Genomic DNA, 8,482 nt, shown 5'->3' on the forward strand with positions numbered 1-8,482 from the left:
TAAATGTTATTTGCAGTTAACAATTTTCTTTTTTCTTTATTACAATATTTATGGCAAGACTAGGTATATATATACATACAAGAATTGCTCGTTTAAAGGTATAAGATTATGCACTTTACAGAGAAAATAGATCATAACATAGGTAAACCCTCCAATGAGGCCTATGTCCATGCATTGGAATATGTACGTTAAACACAAATTTTCAATATATTTGATTATATTGAATGAGAAGGCTTCCTTACTACTACCATAGATAGCTGTTGCGTAAATATATTCATATCATTTTTTAATGAAAGTTTTAGACGAATGTAAAATTAGATACCAGAAATTCATGATACAAAAATCATTTAGTTATAATTTCATCATGCATTATAATGAAGTTTCTGAGTAAATTAAAAATATTTTTATCTTTTTTATTTTCAATGCCACCAGATAATTTTTTGCATTGACATAAATCTGAGACATATTCGAGTTTCTGAGTTGCAAATTATTCATTGTATGATGCTGCACACAAATTTTTAAAGATTTGGAATCAGAGATTAGATCCTCAGATTAAATATCTGGAGACAAAAAATAAATACCTTATATTCTTTTCAACCTACGTTCTAAAAAACTAGAGGAGGGAGGAGGTTCTCATTAGACTGCATTTTTTTCGTTTTGTTATGCCATAACTTCATGGGTTCTCAACTTCAATGGAGTGTTATTTTCTTGTGTTTGATTTAACGAAAAACATTTAGAAATTAAAAACTTTCTAACGGATTTAGAACGCGATTTATTCATTATACTAATAAATATAAAATGAATAAATCGCGTTTTAAATCCGTTAAAAAGTTTTTAATTTCAATGGGGTGATTCTTTTTGATCTTGTTAGCAAATTCTTTATGTTTTCGTGAGTCTGTGTTTTTTTTTTCATGTCATAGGGGGCAACTGAGCTGGTGGTTCGCCTGATGGTATGCGATCACCACCGCCCATAAACATATAGGTATACATAAAGGTAGTACCTCTCCGAATGCGCTGCCCGCTTTTATGGGGTAAGGGAAAAGGAAAGGATTAACGACTGGAAAAAAGGAATGGACTAGGACGGGTGAGGAAAGGAAACGGGCCTCCGGCTCCCCCACTCACCGTACGAAACACAGTGGCATGTCGACTCCGACAATAACTGTGTATCTTTTGGTCCCATTTTAGAATTTGGAGTGGTACGCTCCAGGGACGTCTGTAACCTTTTTTGTAAAAAATAATTTATTGTATTTATTCGTGCCTATAGTTTGAAGAATTAATGAAATTTTTGTTGTGATTTAGTGGCAGGCATAATTTGTATGTATAGTATATCGATAATTTTTTTTGTTTGTTTTTAAACTACTTTTGAGTTATTTCAAAATTTTTAAGTAATTTCATTATCTTCTGTGTAACTAAAGAAATCGAAGTTATGGTTTTATTTATATAAATATTTATATAAAAAATAATATACCTGATATAGTAATCTATAATGAAAAGATCTTGGACAATTAGTTAGCTTTATGAAATCCTGTACTTCATTTGTAATTTTCTTCTACTAATTTAAAAAGTGAAAAATGTTTATCATCAATATTTTCTCTATATCTGCAATATTTTTAATAATATAATTAAATAAAGATAAGTAGTTACCCATAACTTTATCCTGCTTGTATAGCTAGAGCAAAGATATGACTTGTTTAATTATTAAATCATATAATGGAAGTGTAAAAAAATAAATAATTGCTTACCGAATTCATCGTTTTGTGTGCTATATGTACTATATTCGTGTGTACTTATGTTCGGTTGAACGATATTTATTCATCTCACAACAAACAAAACTATAAAATTTGATCTTTTTTACGTAAATGAGAAATAACAATTATCTGTAGTTAGTATAAATACAATCCAGCTTTCGATATTAGTAAGGTTTTCATTTTTCAATACATTTATAGAAGCAGTCTCTTTAATTATTTTAGGCAATAAATAATTATTTTAATTTTTTTGTACAATTTTGCTTCCGCATATTATGTTAGGTTTTTCTTACCGTATTGTTGATGGTTATTCATGATTGTCTCTTTCTCTTTTCGTGCTTATCTTATACATTTTTTTAATTGATTCAAGTAATAAAGACTCATTTTGTCAATAACAATTAATTTTTAAAAACTATCGTTATTATATAGAATATTTTCATTCAATACGCAAGTACGATATTTTCGGAAATACAGGTGTTTCGTCGGTGTCAGAAATTAAAAAACAGAACTTTTTTTTAGTTTATTCTGCGTAACTTGGAGTTTATTTAGATTAGATGGCGCAGTTTGGCCCCATACTTGAATGAGGTATTTAAGAGGCGGTTTTACAAGTGTATTATAAATATTATTATATCGCTATTTAAAAGGAACATATTTCGCAGCATTTCTTATAGCCTGTGGTCAATATGCGATTGAAATGTTAATGTATTATCTTTTTGGTCTCACTGTCCCTATGTATGCTTAAATCTTTAAAACTTTGTAATAGATTTTGATGGGTTTATTATTAAATATATCTATTGAAATAGAGGGATTCAAGAGAAAGGTTTAAATATATAATAATATCTATTAAACTTTCGAATTTAACGCGTACCAAACAGCGGGCAAAAGCTAGTATAGAATATATGGAATACGAAAATGCATGTAATGTTGTCGTCATTATTATGATTATATATATATTGTATAAAATATACTTGATTTTAACAAAGCAAATACAGTTTTTTGCCGATTCTTCCCTGTAGAAACTGTTTTCCAATCGGTGGTAAATGGTAAAACTATGTATGTTATAAAGTCTAATTAAACAAATGAATTATTAAGTTTGAGCTTGAATAATGGTGGAACCACGGCCATTTCATCAATGTAGAACGTACAGGAACTACTCATATAAACTTAATGGATTAACGTTTGTGTAACAAATAATGAATGAATAACACGAGGTTATGTTTTCGCAACGTAGTATTGACTTTGCTTATTATTGTTTAATTATTATACCAATGTATTTATTTAGATTAGGTATGCTACTTACAATATGGTCAGACAGTAATTTTTTGTAATAATTTTATGTTTTTTTTTGTTATGTAATACATAATTAAAATACATTATGATGAAGGTCGGGAGATTATGCAATTTATTTCGAGAATAGTTTTATTATGAAGGTTTCGCTAAGGCCATACAGAAAACATCTAATTTGCACGATCACCATGATAAGTATATAGCACTTCACGAACTTATAAAACATCATTGTGATACTAGTTAAATAGATACAAATATGAATATAATATATTACGTATAATATTTAATATGAAGGCAGCCCTGTTTGAGGCAAAACCTACCTAATTTAATTTTTATAACTATCAAATCTTGTTCAGACTAAAACACAGTTTACAGTTACAGTTTTCTACATGGATCACGTGTCCATGAAAAGTTTGGAAAGTATAAAAGAATAGGACGGGTAAGGTAATGGTATTCCCGACCGTTTGTGAGGAACACGATAATATACTGCATAGTGTAAACATGCTTTCTCCCTATGAGCGTTACCCAGTTGATACCGGAACTTATAATACTTCTGCATTAATAACTATTTTTGAGGCGAAAATAAACACGCTAAGTTTGTAGCGTCGATTTCGATTTCTTTCTAAACGTACTACAATAACATAGGCGTAAATCTATGAAAGAGTTGACGATTATTAACAATTTAAGTAATTTTGTTAACAAAACACGAAATAATTAAGCATTTTAATATGAAAGTAAGATAATGAATGTTTGAATATATTTTTTTATCTGACCCTTGTTATCCTTGATTTGTTATAGTTGTGGCCTGGAAACCTTGTATAGTAATTCAAAACAACTCTTACATCATGGTGGAACTTTTGCGATTTCGAAACTGATACTGAACTTATAAGAAACAATACTACATACTTCGATGTTATTTTATGGCATGTAAAGTGCTTGATTAATAGTTATATTGATGGAATACACGTACTTTACGACGTTACCTGAATGTACAATCGACCAATGTTATATGACTAGGGTAATTGAGATAGGCGAGTAGTATCAGTAGAACATAGATAATATATGTCGAGGTAGATGCTTTAAGTGGTACGCATATATACTGGTTCCATTGAGAAATCGTACCGTAAAGGGTCCTTCAGCTTGTTTTTAGTCCCTGTGACAAGTTCTTCTAGTTATATTTTACTATTAGTCATATCAACTACATTTAATAGTGTTTTTTTTTAATATAATATAAACATAATTTGTCTATGTAATGTCGTGTGTAATAAATGAATTATGGGACGATTAATATATTACAACAACAGAAATAACAGACTTTATAACTATGTATGAACATAAAAAATGCGAAGTTTGTTCAAATATATTAAAAGGTAAAATTACGATATTGGATTGTGATATTTTTATTTTATTTTAAATATCAGTGGTATGTTGAAATATTTTATTAAACATATTAGTGATATTTAATTTGTATCAATGAGTAATGGTGTAAAATTATAAATAACTGTTCGATTAATATATTGTTTTTTTTTTACTGATTGATTTGATTGTTTTTTTACTGGACAAACAAAACTATAAACTTAAAAAAATAAGTTTTCTCAAATATATTAAAAGTAAACAAAGGTATAATGCCAATATTTGGTTATTTTATTCATCGTGTTTTCATGTAGTCTATGTATTTAAGCTAAAGGGTAATATGATACAAATGATATTTTTTATAATAAATAATTATCATACTACAATTTAAGTTAAATTGAAACTACTAATTATATAAATATTCATATTAATTAAATCAAATGATGTTATATACATGAAATTAAAATTTGTTATAAAAAGAAATAAAATAAAAAAAAACAAACATTTTAATTGTTTCAATAAAAAAGTTATATAAATAGCTTACCTTAAGAAACGACACATTTGAAACAAACACAATAGAGCACATGTGCTCGGTATCCCACTTGGTCATCCAGTCACAGATGCTACCTTTAGAATAATGATAAGTTTAGATACAGATGTATTAATGGCAAATATATATTTCCCGCATCACGCACGCACCAAGGCGAATATAGTATTGGTCGTGTGGACATGAGCGTCCACTCAATTTAAGCTTAAGGCCACAAGACGAGATCGACCGGCTCCCCTGATAGGCTACTTAGCTGGCTTATATTTTACCAAATTTTTTGATAACTTATTTATATGGAACCTTGTAAATATATTCATTTAACGAGCTGACATGCCCTTTTTGAGAATATGCATGCCGTTAAGTCATGCTTGGGTGGATTGCATTTTTGCGATGACATCGTATTATTAAACATTTAACTGTCCAATAAAATAAATCAATCACTGGTTTCGCGATAGTATGAGCTTAAATAATAAAGCTATGCCACTATTATGCATTTTTATCTACTTATACCGTATTTTGTTTTGTTTTGTTTTTTTATAGTATTTTTAATAAACGGTTTATTTACTGTATCTTTTCCAATTCGAATTGCTTGAGTAGTTCTCGACCATGAAAGATACATCCAATAATAGAAAGTCAATTTGCAATGCGATTTGGCGGTAAATAAAACTACTAGATTAATATCAAGGTTAAGGTAATCTTTCAAAATTATAGAAATCAAAATATAGCAAGTATTGCAATATTATTTTCGTATTGGATTTGATAATGCCTATACAATAACCTGTAGAATATAAGATTACAGTTCAAAATTGATAAAGAAAATCACTTATATTTGATATGAGGGTTGGTAGCATGAAGTTTTTTATAATTGGAGTCTTCCTATCTACCTAGCACTATTACTCGCATATATCCATCCACATTAATAATTAACTAAACCATTTGAACTACACCAAAATAAAAAATAAAAATGATCAAATTCGGTTCTCTGAGGGAATTCATTTCTTTTGAAAAATCTATCATTTCTTTTAAAAAATGTTCTGAGGGAACAAACACAAAAAATATAGTCGAATTGTATAGTGTAGAATTGTATGTACCCCAGTATTTAAAACAAAGTTTTGTTAATGAGCACCATCAATATACGATTTCGTGTTTCTCAATTCTTTTCTCTAGATCCCAATGGAAAATAGGGACAGAGATTTATCTACGGAAGTTATTTATAGTCTGATCCACTATTAAACAACAAATGTCGCAAAATATCCGTCTTGTGAGAAATTTTGAAAGAATAGAAATTTCAATGCTATAAAACTAAAAATTAAATATCCGTCTTGTATTTATTTTCTTCTTGATTGACTAAAAAGAAATTAATCGAAGTAAACTACTTAGATGCAAGGATAATAATAATATATATTTAGTAGGTGAGTCAGGTTGTGGGTAGGTATTACGTGTAGGCATTACTTCAATCATACGGTAAATATTTGATGTATTATCAACCTTATGGCAAGAGGCAATGTTAATAATATTCATATTACATCTGAATCTATAAATAAAATATCAGTTAAATTTTCTAGTATAAAGGCGCTAGTTCGTCCTTGATACTTCTTAATAAATTATGAAATTTGATGGTTGAATCATTTGAAGACGTTGAAAATAGTGTTTTCTCGTGTTTAATTTTACGCGAGTATCATACATAAAAATAACTGTGTGTTACATTGTCAATGCCATTGAAAAACTTAATCTTACTTGTCATTATTGATCGTCAAACCTTTTGTTATTTTAGCGCCACTCAAACATCGTGGGGAAACCGACATGTCCAAGAATCAAAAGTTCGACGAGATGTCACATCTGCCAACCCGCACTTGGCTTCCTCATTATCTGATGATGATGATAACATTTTTAAATTTTTAAATATGTCTAACAGTGTTAACTTACTGATCTATACTAACATTATAAAGTTGAAGAGCTTGTTCGTTTGTGTGTTTGGTTGAGCCTGCTAATCTCTGGAACTACTGGTAAGATTTGAAAGATTATATCAGTGTCAGAGATCCCATTTCTTGAGGAAGGCATAAGGCTATATAACATCAAGTGGGTAAAAACGCGGGGCACAGCTAGTGATTTGTAATGTGACAAGCTAAGGTGACACGCAATAAAACAAAATTACTTGTGAATCTAATATATTTGTAAGGTTATCGATGTAACGAGTCACTTGGTTGCTTTTCTGCTAATTTGTCATTGAACATTTTATTAAATCTGATGCTCACCTAATGCTTACTTTATTTATCATGATTTTATGTTTTCCTATTACGTGTATTTGATCTCCTGTATAAAATTCCTTCTATTTGCTCATATCTTACGTTCATTGTTGTATTTGTAGGTAGTTGAACTTGTCTTAGAATATTTTAGAATAAATTATTAAATTTAAATAGAGTTAAATGACAATATTATATATTTCTTATGGCTATAAAGAGATCTCTTTTATTCATAAAATTCTCATATCTCAGTGTTAATCGCCATACTCAGGAAACGGCTTAACAATTTTTTATAAAATTTTTCGTGTATTTTGGTAGGTCTGAGAATAATTCGCTAAGCGATATGGCATGGGTGTCCTGGCAGATTAAAGTTTGCTTGGTAAACTTGTAATTCATAAAATTTCACTGACACATCCGCAGTCATTTCGTTTACTAATTTCACCCTATTTAAACTCGTTCCTGCGATGGATGACATTTGAATTAAACATCGTCGTTTCCTTAATAGACCAGACTATTAATTGAACAGTTAAGCTAGTTGGATGTGATACATACAGGTACCTTGTAAATTATAAAATGCATTTTTTTAAATATATCTTTCACCCATAAAGTATATAGGATATATAACTTCAACACAACTACTTTCAACGAAACTTGCCTTCCATACTTAATATGAAATTATACCTAAGAAAGATTGAAATAATACAGGTCATTGAAAACCTTACAGCAATAAGTTCGAGAAATTTCGTTGCAGTAACAAGATATCAACGCTAAAATAAATTGAAGTGAATAATTTTTTGCCTTTTAATGTTACATTGTCGTTAAGAAATATTTTTCATGGAAGATCTCACGGCCCACTTGAATTTTGGACTAATGACTATTGTGTCAAGATTACACTATCCATGTCAAATTTAAATAAATAATTGATATCTATACTATGTCTTAATTTTAACCTTCTACTTAATTGTGTAGCGTTTTTGAACGACATGTACAAAATTTTAAGTTAATGAACTATTCGCAGATTAATGGCTTATTTTTAACATTTGATTAATATTTCGTCCTATATTGGACAAAGTAAATTGCTACAATAAGTAAACGATCGCTTTTTTACTAAGTCCTTATATTATATTATTAACTAAGTATATTATGTTTTTATTAAATTTGATATTTTTATTAAATTGGATGATACTTAATAAGTTTCTCCATTTTATATTCTTAACATATCTCGCAATTCATATTCTTAACATATCTGTTTTGCTACAATATAAAAGGTGTTTTATGAAGGTTTTTATCAGGTTACACTATAATAT

General features: G+C 28.9%; 1 protein-coding gene across 1 annotated transcript in view; it reads right to left on the minus strand.

The window, feature by feature from the left end:
- LOC119830475 (glucose dehydrogenase [FAD, quinone]-like) overlaps positions 1–5,118 on the minus strand; it is an 11,736-nt gene extending 6,618 nt beyond the window's left edge. Inside the window, exon 1 of the mRNA XM_038353515.1 lies at positions 4,930–5,118. The gene's annotated coding sequence lies outside the window, so the exon portion shown is untranslated. The remainder of the gene's footprint in view (positions 1–4,929) is intronic.
- Between the last annotated feature and the right edge of the window lie 3,364 nt (positions 5,119–8,482).

Source organism: Zerene cesonia, chromosome 11 (genome assembly GCF_012273895.1).
Source record: "Zerene cesonia ecotype Mississippi chromosome 11, Zerene_cesonia_1.1, whole genome shotgun sequence".
Classification (NCBI taxonomy): Eukaryota; Metazoa; Arthropoda; class Insecta; order Lepidoptera; family Pieridae; genus Zerene; species Zerene cesonia.